Source organism: Bos taurus, chromosome X (assembly GCF_002263795.3).
Source record: "Bos taurus isolate L1 Dominette 01449 registration number 42190680 breed Hereford chromosome X, ARS-UCD2.0, whole genome shotgun sequence".
NCBI lineage: Eukaryota > Metazoa > Chordata > Mammalia > Artiodactyla > Bovidae > Bos > Bos taurus.
The window spans coordinates 89,496,640-89,512,389 of NC_037357.1; positions in this window are offsets into that span (position 1 = coordinate 89,496,640).

Sequence of the window (15,750 nt, forward strand, 5' to 3'; positions counted from 1 at the left end):
GTTAAAATTTTATACAACCTCCTGTTCCTTCTGCCTCTGTAACTCACTTGCTCATTGCAAACTGAACAAACCTGGATCACACAGGTCATGCAGTCTCAGAACGTGGGGACTCACAGTACTAGGAACTGGAGCTTACCTCACTCACCCTCGTCCTGCTGCTTGCAATTGCCCAGCCCCTGAAAACCTGCAAACCCGCTTAATCATGCCTGTCTGTGTATAAAAACTCTGTAACCCCTTTGTTCAGGGCTCAAAGCTTGGAGTGTTAACTCCTCTGGGCCCGCTGGCATAATAAACCTGAGTTCTCCAACTCTCCAAGTGTGGTGCTTGGTTTCTCGAGTACTGGTTTCTGCAACAGTATTATTCAGTTCTTCTATACCCTTACAGATATCTTGTCTCATAGTTTTATCATTTGCTGAGAGTGTGGTGTTGACACTTTATAGTACTACAGTTTTGGACTTGTCTACTTCTTTCATTTATATTAGTTCTTCCTTCATATATTTTGAGGCTCTGTTCTTTGATACACGCATATTTAAGATCACACTTTCTTCCAGGTGATTGACATGTTATCATTATATAGTGTTCCACTTTGTCTCCACTTTTGAGAATTCAAATTTGTTTTGTACCTAGGTTCACATTGTAACAGTTTCCAGGTTTGGTACATTTGAAATTTTTAATTTTTACTTATTTATTTATGGTTGCTCTAGGTCTTCATTGCTGCTCACAGGCTTTCTCTAGTTGTGAGGCTACTATCCAGGTGTGGTGTGCAGGCTTCTCATTGTAGTGGCTTCTCTTGTCAAAGAATATGGGCTCTAGGGCACATGGGCTTCAGTAGTTGAGGCATGAGGGCTCAGGAGTTGTGGCTCACAAGCTCTAGAGCATGGGCTCAGTAGTTGTGGTGCACAGGCTTAGTTGCCCTGAGGCATATGGAATCTTTTCCGACCAGGGATTGAACCTGTGTACCCTGCAACGGCAGGTGGATTTTTAACCACTGGGCCACCAGGGAAGTCTGGTACATTTTAAATTTTAACAGCAAAATAAATTTTTATTCATAGCCTAATTTGTTTATGATCAGATTAGTTTCTATTCAAGCATTAGTGATCTATGAACTGGGTTGGGTGGATTTTTCTTACGACTGTTCCCTAGCCCAGAGAATAACTCCCTTTTCCCAATCCTCTCTTAGAGTGGAGACTGATGTGATGGGCTAGACTCTGGAGAACTGTGAGCAGTACCACCATTTATTTCGAAGGGACACCCATATACAGAGGACTTGTCTATGCTTTTGTCTCTCTTATGATACTAAGCAGTAGGTATGCTGAGCCAGTGCCTACCTGCAAAGGCTGGGTGCTGCCCTATCACTCTCTCCTCCTTTCTTGTCACTGGAGATGTGGGGCTCTGTCATCCTTGCACACTAGGGTGATAAGATGCAGAATTAGAGTCAAAGAGATTCTGCTTCATTTGTGAGTCCAGGCAGTACAGTGCTTCAACCCAACTTGACCAGAAGGTTCTACCTTTTTTTTTTTAACTGCCTTGTGAACCGGCCATGCTTAATTACCTATCTGCACGTTATGTTCCCTTTCCAGGCAGTTACTGTTCTTCCACTGATTTTCTTGATTATTTCTGCCTTCTTTAACCCTTGTACTTTTCTTCACAGCTCTTTGACCCAGCATTGTTGCCCAAAAGACACAGTTAGCACTCCATTATATTCATGCATTTCTTCTGTGCTGCACTTTACCAAATTTTCTTAGTGTTTGATATATTATATGATATTTTGTATTGGTTGCTACCTTTTTAAAAAATATTGTCACACATTTATTCTACAATGTTGTAAAATGTGATTTAGTGAGAGAATCATGTGGTTTGAGTTCTGACTTGACAATTTTCCAGCTGTGTAGAAGGCCCTACATTGAGACGTACCGGGAACCAGCATAGTGACTGATATTCCAGGTTCTTGTGTGTATGTCTCCAGTATGAAAAGGCCTGGGAGAGGGCAGAGTGTTAATGTAGGTTGGGAGTGAGGCATTATTGTGTCCCCTGGATAAATACTAGCCTACTATAGTCAGATTCTCACAAGGAACTTCACATTGTATGTTTAGATGGGCTTCCCTTGTGGCTCAGCTGGTAAAGAATCTTCCTGCAATGCAGGAGACCTGGGTTCGGTCCCTGGGTTGGGAAGATCCCCTGGAGAAGGGAAAAGCTACCCACTCTAGTATTCTGGCCTGGAGAATTCCATGGACTGTATAGCCCATAGGGTCACAAAGAGTCGGACACGACTGAGTGACTTTCACTTAACTCATCTAAACAAGAACCAAAGGAAGAATCTGACTGTAGTCAGATTTTCACCAGGAACTTCATACTCTATGGCAGATCACAAACACATTTACCCAAATGTCATAACTCATATTGAAATGTCACAGGTAGGTGGCGCCTGCCAACAATGCAGGAGACATGAGACTTGGGTTCCATCCCTGGGTCAAGAAGATCCCCTGGAGGAGGGCATGGCAACCCACTCTAGTATTCTTGCCTGGAGAATCCCTTGGACAGAGGAGCCTGGAGGGCTACAGTCCATGGGGTTGCAAAGAGTCAGACACGACTGAAGTGACTTAGCATGCCCATTCAAATAGACATGCCCTCAGGTGTTGCCATTCTCTCATCCAGAGGCCAGCTCTTGGTGTTTGCAGACATGGTGGTAGACCCCCATGTGTGAAAAGACAAGGTAAGTTTCTGCACTTCTTAGTTGTTTCAACCATTTGTGGAGTCATTATTTCCTCTCTGTTCTTCTTTTTGCTTCTTACCCATTCATCCCTTTAGGAATTCTATTCTATTTGGCCTTTTTGTCACCTGCTTTCATTTTCTGGGTTCATATGAGGATGTCACCAGTAAATTTCTGCCTTCCCAGGGCTTATGGTAATGTAAGGACAGGTCTACCAATAACCTAAGTGGGAAGAATATTGATGGGAGGACTGGTCAAGGCCTCCTGAAGTCTGGTTCTTCAATTGTTTTCACAATAAGCAGATTGTCCTCATTTGGACATTGTTTCATCTCTTAGTAGTTTTCCCTTGACACTTAATTTTTCAAACTGGCAAACACATTCCAGGCCAACTTGCTAGTTTCTTTCTTGGTTGTCTTAATTACAGTGAAAATTGGACACTTCAGTTCATCTTTAGTAACTATGTCCATATACCTAACTTATTATTGCTTTATGTTCTTCACATTTTACAATTGCCTTGAAATAGATGACACATGTTGAGAAATACATTTTAGCTATTCCTATTATATGTTTGCATATATATCTATATATGCAATATATATAATATGCAATATATAATATTGTGTATATATATATATATATATATATATATATATATATATATATACAATATTATATATATTGGTGATGGACAGGGAGGCCTGACCTGCTGCAGTCCATGGAGTTGGAAAGGGTTGGACCCTACTGCGTGACTGAACTGCACTGATTATAAATTTTACATTTTGTATTGCAGCATCACTACCACTTTCCAATATAAGTTTCTCTTGCACAGAAATCTCATTGCTTACAGGCTGATACCAGCTATTAATATAAGCATAATCAAAATGGGATGAGATAAATTTTTCTTTGGTAATCAGTTTCCAACTATGCCTTCACATGAGCTGGTGGAGTCTGCTGTATTGTCCCTATAATCCACCTAAGCTGCCTGTTACACAACAGTTTCCCCACCACTAGTAAAACAATTCTTTGTTTCCATAGGCTCTGGTAAAGTTGATTTCCTCTGTGTCCCAAAATAAATCTACCATTGCGATCACACTGATACCATATGGTGCCATCACTCAAATTCAGCCTTAGTCAAATGACCATCAACTTAAGTACTCCTTAACACATGTTCAAGAAAGGGGAATGGAAAAGGTTATGACAAAGGTAAGCTTGATGCAGTAAAGTGGTTTCAGAATAGGAGGCACTTTTACATTATAGTTTATCTGAATACTGAAAATCTTGGCTAAAAGACTCCTTATTATCCTGTGTTTATAATACTGGCTCATGGTGGGGGGTGTCCTAAGATAGCAGAGGAATAGGACAGGGAGACCAATTTCTCCCCCACAAATTCATTGAAAGATCATTTGAACACTGAACAAATACCACGAAACAACTTCTGAATGCTGGCGGAGAACACCAGGTACCCAGAAAGGTAGCCCATTGTCTTCAAAAGAAGGTAGGACAAAATATAAAAGATAAAAAGAGAGACAAAAGAGTTAGGGATGGAGACCCGTCCTGGGGAGGGAGTCTTAAAAGAGAAGTTTCCAAACACCAGGAGACCCTCTCACTGGCCGGTCTGTGGGGAGTTTTGGAATCTCAGAAGGCAACATAACCGGGAGGAAAATATAAATAAATAAAACCCACAAATTACAGATCTAACTACAACTTCCAGAGGAGAAGTAGCCCAGACGCTCCTGTCAGCCACCAGCAAGCGGGGGCTGAACAGGGAGGCGCGGGCTGCACTGCTTAGGGTAAGGACCAGGCCTGAATGCCCTGAGGGCAATCTGAGGGAGCTAATGTGAGATAGCAACCCAAACCATGGGATAGACAGAGAGGAAAAAAATAAGAAGAAAGAGAGAAAGAACTTTCCCGCAAAAAGCTCTAACCTAAGGCACTGCCGCGCCCACTCACAGAACAAAGGACTGAGCGAATACTAGAGGAGAGCTAGCCGGCTGTGGACCTGCCCATCCCCTGCCAGAGGCAGGGAGGCAGGCAGGTGCCAGCCAGAGCCAGAAGGAAAGGGGCAAACTTGGCCCCAGAGATGGCATCCCCTACCAAACTGTGAGCAGGTTCTCAGTTGCTAATCAAGTCTTCCTGGGATCCTGGACGGTTGGCATTCCTCAGGAGGGTCACAGCCAGAGATAAGCTCCCCAGAAAAGACACATGGCACACCTGAGATGCAGCTGTGCACCCAGGGAATCGAGCGGCAGGGACTGGGGAGGTGATAAGACGGATCGCAGCTGGGGAGTGTGCACTCGCCAAGCACCTGGTCACCTGAGCTGCTTGGACCTGGGAAGGGCACAAGACACGGGCGCGAAACACAGGCCCAACTGAGTCTGTGCCTTCGTGGAGTACCTGAGAACCTGAACCTGAGTGGCATACATCTGGGAAGTGCATGCAACCCAGGGCCCACACCAGAAAGTTCCCCAGCAGAGCAACCTGGAGCCTAAGCAGTGTAGACCAGGAAAGCACACACTCCATGAACAGGGGCAAACCCAGTGTGGCCCAGACACTGCGAGCATTCCCCACACCCTCTAGTGATATTTGCTTGCAGTGTTCCTCCCTCCCCATAGCACAATTGAACAAGTGAGCCTAAATAAATGACCACCTTTGCCCCCTTGTGTCAGGGCAGAGGTTAAATACTGAAGAGACTTACAAATGGAGGAAGTAAAAATAAACCAAGAAGAGGGAATGGCTCTGGAAGTGACAGGTGGAACAGATTAAAACCCTGTAATTAACACTGACTACATTGGAAGGGACCTACAGACTTGGAGAAGAAGTATAAGGTGGAACAAGGAACTATCTGAAACTGAACTGACCACACACTGCCCTCTACAGCTCCAGAGAAATTCCTCGATATATTTTACTACTATCATTTTTAAATTTTTAAAAAAAATTTTAAGTTTTTTATTAATCCTTTAATTTTCATTTTTAAAACCTACTATTACCTTGAAAAAAAGACCCTATTTTTAAAGCAAATTTCATATTTTTTAATATATAATTTTTGTGATTTTTTAAAATATTGTATTTTTGAGAGTCTAACCTCTACTCTAGATTTTTAATCTTTGCTTTTTGGTAATTGTTATCAGTTTTGTACCTTTAAGAATCCAATCTTCAGTACCCATTCTTACTTAGGAGTGTGATTACTGGCTTGATTGCTCTCTCTCCTTTTGACTCTCCTTTGTCTCCCCTGGGTCACCTCTATCTTCGCCCTCCCCCTTCTCTTCTCTGCTTAACTCTGTGAATCTATTTGGGTGATCTGGGTGGTGGAGAAAACTTAGGGAACTGATCACAGGCTAGATTTCTCTCTCACCTTTTGACTCCCCCTCCTCTCCTCCTGGTCACCCCCTTCTCCTCCCTCCCTTTTATTTTCTCTGTGGAACTCCGTGAACCTCTCTGAGTGTTCCAGACTGTAGAGAACACATAGGGAATTGATTACTGGCTAGACTGCTCTCTCCCATTTTGATTTCCCCTCTTCTCCTCCTGGTCACCTCTATCTCCCTCCTCCCTCTTCTCTTCTCCATGTAACTCTGTGAACCTCTATGGGTGTCCCTAACTGTGGAGAATCTTTTCACCATTAACCTAGATGTTTTGTCATCAGTGCTGTATGAATGCAGAAGTCTTGAGGCTACTACAAGAATAAGACTGAAAGCCAGAGGCAGGAGGCCTAAATCTAAAACTTGAGATCACCAGAAATCTCCTGACTCCAGAGACCATTAATCTACAAAAGCTCATCCAAAAGCCTCCATACATACAATGAAACCAAGCTCCACCTAAGAGCCAACAAGTTTCAGAACAAGACATACCAAGCTAATTCTCGATCAATGCAGGAACATAACCCCAAGCACAAAAATACAAGTGGCCAAAAGTCACATCAAACCCATAGACACCTCGAAACTCACTACTGGACACTTCATTGCACTCCAGAGAGAAGAGATCCAGCCACACCCATGAGAACACCAACGCAAGCTTCCCTAACCAGGAAACCTTGACAAGCCACTTGTCCAATCCCATCTACAGGGAGGAACCTCCACAATAAAGAGGAACCACAAACTTCCAGCACACAGAAAGGCCACACCAAACACAGCAACCTAAACAAGATGAAAGGCAGAAAAATATTCAGCAGGTAAAGGAACATGATATAAGCCCACTGAACCAAACAGAAGAGGAGGAGATAGGGAGTCTAACTGAAAAAGAATTCAGAATAATGATAGTAAAAATGATCCAAAATTTTGAAAACAAAATGGAGTTACAGATAAATGGTCTGAAGACAAGGATTTAGAAGATGCAAGAAAAGTTTTAAAAGGACCTAGAAGAAATAAAAAAGAATCAATCAATAATGAATAATGCAATAACTGAGATCAAAAGCACTCTGGAGGGAATCAATAGTAGAATAACTGAAGCAGAAGATAGGATAAGCAAGGTGGAAGACAGAATGGTGGAAATAAATGAAGCAGAGAGGAAAAAATAAAAAAGAATTAAAAGAAATGAGGACAACCTCAAGACCTCTGGGACAGTGTCAAACGCCCCAACATTCAAATCATAAGAGTCCCAGAAGAAGATGACAAAAAGAAGGGCCATGAAAAAATACTTGAGGAGATAATAGTTGAAAACTTCCTTAAAATGGGGAAGGAAACAGCCACCCAAGTCCAAGAAACCCAGAGAGTCCCAAACAGGATAAACCCAAGGTGAAACACCCCAAGACACATATGAATCAAATTAATGAAGATGAAACACAAAGAACAAATATTAAAAGCAGCAAGGGAAAAACAACAATTAACCCACAAGGGGATCCCCATAAGGATAACAGCTGAACTTTCAAAAGAAACTCTTCAAGCCAGAAGGGAATGGCAGGACATACTTAAAGTGATGAAAGAGAAAAGCCTACAACCCAGATTACTGTACCCAGCAAGGATCTCATTCAAATATGAAGGAGAAATCAAAAGCTTTGCAGACAAGCAAATCTCAGAGAGTCAGCACCACCAAACCAGCTCTCCTGGAGAAGACAATGGCAACACACTCCTATACTCTTGCCTGGAAAATCCCATGGACAGAGGAGCCTGGTAGGCTGTAGTCCATGGGGTCACTAAGAGTCCGACACGACTGAGCAACTTCACTTTCATTTTTCACTTTCATGCATTGCAGAAGGAAATGGCAACCCTCTCCAGTGGTCCTGCCTGGAGAATCCCAGGGACGGGGGAGCCTGGTGGGTGGCCGTCTATTGGGTCACACAGAGTCGGACATGACTGAAGTGACTTAGCAGCAGCAGCAGCAGGAAACCGGCTCTCCAACAAATGCTAAAGGATCTTCTCTAGGCAGGAAACACAGGAAAGGTTTATAAACTTGAACCCAAAACAACAAAGTAAATGGCAATGGGATCATACTTATCAATAATCACCTTAAATGTAAATGGGTTGAATTCGCCAACCAAAAGACAAAGACTGGCTGAATGGATACAAAAACAAGACCCCTATATATGCTGTCTATATGAGACCCACCTCAAACCTAGGGATGCATACAGACTGAAAGCAAAAGGCTGGAAAAAGATATTTCAAGCAAATGGAGACCAAAAGAAAGCAGGGGTAGCAATACTCCAGATAAAATAGACTTTGAAATAAAGGCCATGAAAAGCGACAAAGAAGGACACTACATAATGATCAAAGGATCAATCCAAGAAGAAGATATAACAATTATAAATATATATGCACCCAACATAGGAGCACCACAATATGTAAGGCAAATGCTAACAAATATGAAAGCAGAAATTAACAGTAACACAATAATAGTGAGAGACTTTAATATCCCACTCACACCTATGGATAAATCAACTAAACAGAAAATTAGTCAAGGAAACACAAACTTTAAATGATACAATGGACCAGTTAGACCTCATTGATATCTATAGGACATTTCACCCTAAAACAATGAATTTCACCTTTTTCTCAAGTGCACATGGAACCTTCTCCAGGATAGATCACATCCTGGTCCATAAATCTAGGTTTGGTAAATACAAAAAAATTGAAATCATCTCAAGCATCTTTTCTGATCACAATGCAGTAAGATTAGATATCAACTACAGGAAAAAAAGTATGAAAAATATAAACATACAAACATATGGAGTCCATGGGGTCACTAAGAGTCGGACATGACTGAGCAACTTCACTTTCATTTTTCACTTTCATGTATTGGCTAAGCAACACACTTCTGAATAACCAACAAATCACAGAAGAAATCAAAAAGAAATCAAAATATACATAGAAACAAATAAAAATGAAAACGCAGCAACCCAAAACCTAAGGGGAAGGTTCATAGCAATACAAGCCTACTTCAAGAAACAGGAGAGAAATCCAATAAATAACCTAACTCTACACCTAAAGCAACTAGAAAAGGAATAAATGAAGAAGTTCAGGGTTAGTAAAAGGAAAGAAATCACAAAAATTAGGGCAGAAATAAATGCAAAAGAAACAAAAGAGACCATAGCAAAAATCAACAAAGCTAAAAGCTGGTTCTTCGAGAGGATAAATAAAATAGACAAACCATTAGCCAGACTCATCAAGAAACAAAGGGAGAAGAATCAAATCAACAAAATTAGAGATGAAAGTGGAAAAATCACAACAGACAACACAGAAATACAAAGGATCACAAGAGACTATTATCAGCAAATATATGCCAATAAAATGGACAACTTGGAAGACATGGACAAATTCTTAGAAAAGTACAACTTTCCAAAACTGAACCAGGAAGAAATAGAAAATCTTAACAGACCCATCACAAGCACAGAAATTGAAACTGTAATCAGAAATCTTCCAACAAACAAAATCCCAGGACCAGATGGCTTCAGAGGTGAATTCTACCAAAAATGTAGAGAAGAGCTCACACCTATCCTACTCAAACTCTTCCAGAAAATTGCAGAGGAAGGTAAACTTCCAAACTCATTCTATGAGGCCACCATCACCCTAATACCAAAACCAGACAAAGATGCCACATAAAAAGAAAACTACAGGCCAATATCACTGATGAACATAGATGTAAAAATACTTAACAAAATTCTAGCAAACAGAATCCAACAGCATATTAAAATGATCATATATCATGACCAAGTGGGCTTTATCCCAGGGATGCAAGGATTCTTCAATATTCACAAATCAATTAATGGGATATACTACATTAACAAATTAAAAGATAAAAACCATATGATTATCTCAATAGATGCAGAGAAAGCCTTTGACAAAATTCAACATCCATTTATGATAAAAACCCTCCAGAAAGCAGGCAGAGAAGGAACATACCTCAACATAATAAGAACCATATATGATAAACCCACAGCAAACAGTATTGTCAATGGTGAAAAAATTGAAAGCCGTTTCTCTAAAGTCAGGAACAAGACAAGGGTGCCCACTTTCACCAATACTCTTCAACATAGTTTTGGAAGTTTTGGCCACAGTAATCGGAGCAGAAAAAGAAATAAAAGGAATCCAGATTGGAAAAGAAGAAGTAAAACTCTCACTGTTGGCAGATGACATGATCCTCTACATATAAAACCCTAAACACTCCACTAGAAAATTATCCGAGCTAATTAATGAATACAGCTTTTGAACTGTGGTGTTGGAGAAGACTCTTGAGAGTCCCTTGGACTGCAAGGAGATCCAACCAGTCCATCCTAAAGGAAATCAGTCCTGGGTGTTTATTGGAAGGACTGATGCTGAAGCTGAAACTTCAATACTTGGCCATCTGATGCGAAGAACCAACTCACCGGAAAAGACTCTGATGCTGCAAGAGATTGAAGGCAGGAGGAGAAAGTGATGGCAGAGGATGAGATGGTTGGATGGCATCACCAAGTCAATGGACATGAGTTTGGGCAAACTCTGGGAGATGGTGAAGGACAGGGAAGCATAGCATGCTGTTGTCCATGGGATTGCAAAGAACTGGACATGACCAAGTGACTGAAGAGCAGCAACAATATTTAGACAATTATCTTAGTACAGACAGGGCACACACAGCATTAAAGACAATAAACTATTATTGTATACGTTCCACAAATTAGGTAAAATTGGTAGTAGGATCAAAAACATCATTAGCAAAGATTTAAGACAAGAGCCTCAGGAACCAAATAATTTTCCTAGTATTTCCCCTAAACTGGAAAGATGATTGTTCAGAGCAGAAATTTGACTCTTCACATAGGTCATAAGATTGATTACATATGAAGATTCAACAGGTATAAAGACATAGACTTCAGTACATATTACACCACAAGGTTCTGCTTGGGAGGCAGTTAAAATATTGAGGGCTGTGTGAGTCCGTAGGAATGGTTTTACTTTCATTGAGACTTCTGAATTCAGCAAGCTAATGGTTCACTATCATTCAAAGCTTGCTGAGTGAATTTTGTTAAAGCCTCTATGCGAGTTCAGTTCATTTCAGTCGCTCAGTCGTGTCTGACTCTTTGCGACCCCATGAACAACAGTATGCCAGGCCTCCCTGTCCATCACCAACTCCCGGAGTTTACCCAAACTCATGTGCATTGAGTCGGTGATGCCATCCAACCATCTCATCCTCTGTTGTCCCCTTCTCCTCTTGCCCTCAATCTTTCCCAGCATCAGGATCTTTTCAAATGAGTCAGCTTTTGCATCAGGCGGCCAAAGTATTGGAGTTTCAGCTTCAACATCAGTCCCTCCAGTGAACACCCAGGACTGATCTCCTTTAGGATGGACTGGTTGGATCTCCTTGCAGTCTAAGGGACTCTCAAGAGTCTTCTCCAACACCACAGTTCATAAGTATCAATTCTTCTGTGCTCAGCTTTCTTTATAGTCCAACTCTCACATCCATACATGACTAATGGAAAAACCATAGCCTTGACTAGAAGGACATTTGTTGACAAAGTAATGTCCCTGCTTTTTAATATGCTGTCTAGGTTAGTCATAACTTTCTTTCCAAGTAGTAAGTGTCTTTTAATTTCATGGCTGCATACACCATCTGCAGTGATTTTGGAGCCCCCAAATAAAGTTAGCCACTGTTTCCCCATCTATTTGCCATGAAGTGATGGGACCAGATGCCATGATCTTCGTTTTCTGAATGTTGAGCTTTAAGCCAACTTTTTCACTCTCCTCTTTCACTTTCATCAAGAGGCTCTTTAGTTCTTCTTCACTTTCTGCCATAAGGGTGGTGTCATCTACATATCTGAGCTTATTGATATTTCTCCCAGCAGTCTTGATTCCAGCTTGTGCTTCATCCAGCCCAGCATTTCTCATGATGTACTCTGCATATAAGTTAAGTAAGCAGAGTGACAATATACAGCCTTGACGTACTCCTTTTCCTATTTGGAACCAGTCTGTTGTTCCATGTCCAATTCTAACTGTTGCTTCCTGACCTGCATATAGGTTTCTCAAGAGGCAGGTCAGGTGGTCTGGTATTCCCATCTCTTTCAGAATTTTCCACAGTTTATTGTGATCCACAAAGTCAAAGGCTTTGGCATAGTCAATAAAGCAGAAATAGATGTTTTTATGAAACTCTCTTGCTTTTTTGATGCACTAAGGTTACTCATAAGTGACCTTGGGCCCAAGGGAAGCCAGTCCCCCTAACCAACCTGGGAAAGCCAAGGCCACAAATTTGTTCCATAAATCCACTGGGTTCCATTTAGAGCTACCCAATATTTAACATCTAGTGAAAAGAAAGTATTTATGGATAGATTCAGAACAGGCATCATTAATTGGCCAGATAAGGGGGGTTTCACATAGTGGTAATTTTAGCTTGCATGGTGCTAGAGTTTCTTTCAAAATAAAATTTCAAAGAGTCATCCAATGAAAGTCTTGGAGTGGAAAAATACACCAAGGCAACCTGGGAGTACTGGACATAGATAATTGGCCACCAGAGATTGGATTGATTTTTGAAACTTGCAAATGACTGAGCCCAAGGAAGCAATACATTTGGTTCATAAACAAAAGTTTGAGCAAACCGTCAAAGTAATCAGAATATAAGCCTGGTCCAGTATCTTGGTTCAGCTGTCTACTTCAGATGTTGTCATCTTGTCCTGCTCTGTGCTAGTCTTAATTAGTCATAGTCAGGTATCAGAAATAGGAGTTGCAGTCCATCCAGGCAGGGCCCTTCCAATGTGGCTTTTTAAAAGTCCTTTATTTTTGCTACTACCCAAAGCAATTTATAGATTCAATGCAATCCCTATCAAGCTACCAACGGTATTCTTCACAGAGCTAGAACAAATAATTTCACAATTTGTATGGAAATACAAAAAACCTAGAATAGTCAAAGCTATCTTGAGAAAGAGCAATGGATCTGGAGGAATCAACCTACCTGACTTCAGGCTCTACTACAAAGCCACAGTTATCAAGACAGTATGGTACTGGCACAAAGACAGAAATATAGATCAATGGAACAAAATAGAAAGCCCAGAGATAAATCCACGCACATATGGACACCTTATCTTTGACAAAGGAGGCAAGAATATACAATGGATTAAAGACAATCTCTTTAACAAGTGGTGCTGAGAAATCTGGTCAACCACTTGTAAAAGAATGAAACTAGAACACTTTCTAACACCATACACAAAAATAAACTCAAAATGGATTAAAGATCTCAACGTAAGACCAGAAACTATAAAACTCCTAGAGGAGAACATAGGCAAAACACTCTCCGACATACATCACAGCAGGATCCTCTATGACCCACCTCCCAGAATATTGGAAATAAAAGCAAAAATAAACAAATGGGACCTAATTAACCTTAAAAGCTTCTGCACATCAAAGGAAACTAATAGCAAGATAAAAAGGCAGCCTTCAGAATGAGAGAAAATAATAGCAAATGAAGCAACTGACAAACAACAAATCTCAAAAATATACAAGCAACTCCTATAGCTCAACTCCAGAAAAATAAATGACCCAATCAAAAAATGGGCCAAAGAACTAAATAGACATTTCTCCAAAGAAGACATACAGATGGCTAACAAACACATGAAAAGATGCTCAACATCACTCATTATCAGAGAAATGCTAATCAAAACCACTATGAGGTACTATTTCATGCAAGTCAGAATGGCTGCGATCCAAAAGCCTACAAGCAATAAATGCTGGAGAGGGTGTGGAGAAAAGGGAACCCTCTTACACTGTTGGTGGGAATGCAAACTAGTACAGCCACTATGGAGAACAGTGTGGAGATTCCTTAAAAAACTGGAAATAGAACTGCCTTATGATCCAGCAATCCCACTGCTGGGCATACACACTGAGGAAACCAGAAGGGAAAGAGACACGTGTACCCCAATGTTCATCACAGCACTGTTTATAATAACCAGGACATGGAAGCAACCTAGATGTCCATCAGCAGATGAATGGATAAGAAAGCTGTGGCACATATACACAATGGAGTATTACTCAGCCATTAAAAAGAATACATTTGAATCAGTTCTAATGAGATGGATGAAACTGGAGCCTATGATACAGAGTGAAGCAAGCCAGAAAGAAAAACACCAATACAGTATACTAACGCATATATATGGAATTTAGAAAGATGGTAACAATAACCCTGTGTACGAGACAGAAAAAGAGACATTGATGTATAGAACAGTCTTACGGACTCTGTTGGAGAGGGAGAGGGTGGGAAGATTTGGGAGAATGGCATTGAAACATGTATAATATCATGTATGAAACGAGTCGCCAGTCCAGGTTCGATGCACGATACTGGATGCTTGGGGCTGGTGCACTGGGACGACCCAGAGGGATTGTATGGGGAGGGAGGAGGGTTCAGGATGGGGAACACATGTATACCTGTGGCAGATTCATTTTGATATTTGGCAAAACTAATACAATTTTGTAAAGTTTAAAAATAAAATAAAATTTTAAAAAAAGTCCTTTATTTCATGTTGTTTGCAGTGAGCATGATCTCCTGGTTTACAGGTTATGGTGAATCTGATCTTCATTCAAAGACAGATTACTGTGATAAACTTTAGAAACAAATTTAGAATGTCGTTTTAATAATTTAACTAAAGTTTGCAATAATAGCATAATAACAAGGAGCTATCTGTGAAGTGAATCTTAGGCAGTAAATACAGACCTCAATTAACAACACTAGAATTTAATATCCACTGAAACATGAACTTTTGCTGTCTAAAATTAACCTCATTTCTACAAATATAGCCCAATTAAAACCAATTTGTTTGCAAAATAAATTTGGTTAATTGATCACATAGGCTCTTTTAAATTAGCTCTACTGGAACGTTTCATGAGGAGTCTCAGATTGAACTTTTAAAGACCCCTCAAGGCCAGGAAGCCTACACAAAGGGTGTGTCAGAGATTCCACCTGTCGACAGAGGTATCTGTCAGTTTGGGTGAATTCCCCCTCTTCTCATAGCACCCGAAATACCTTGCGATCCCTGCACCTGTTAGGAGATAGCCTTCCTTAATTACCTGATAAAGCAACTGGGAAACTAGGAGTTTCTAAACTCTGGAGGGATCAGATAGACAAAAAAGATAAATCTTCAATTTTACTTACAAAATTATAATTTACCAAATTCCTATAAGTCATAATTAGCTTCAGGGGAAAGGAAGCTGGTATCTGAAAAACACAGGTTAAAAACCACTAATATTTCAGACAGAACTCCAAAATTATAACCGTACTCATCAGTTTGCTTAGTCCTATGTGAGTAATCCTTGATGTTACTCTTAGTTTTATAAAGCCATCAGGTTTTCCATTACAGTTCTTTAATTTCTTAATCAGTTCAGCAATATGATCTGAGTTATCAGAAAAAAGTTAGTTGCTCAGCCATGTCCAACTCTTTGTGACCCCATGGACTGTAACCCACCAGGCTCCTCTACCCCTGGAATTCTCCAGGTAAGAATACTGGAGTGGGTTGCAAATCCCTTCTCCAGGGGATCTTCCCAACCTAGGGATTGAACCCAGGTCTCTGGCGTTGTGAGCAGATTCTTTGCTGTCTGAGCCACGAGTGAAGCCTGAGTTATCAGAAACCCAAGTAGGGCTTTCCTGATAGCTAAGTTGGTAAA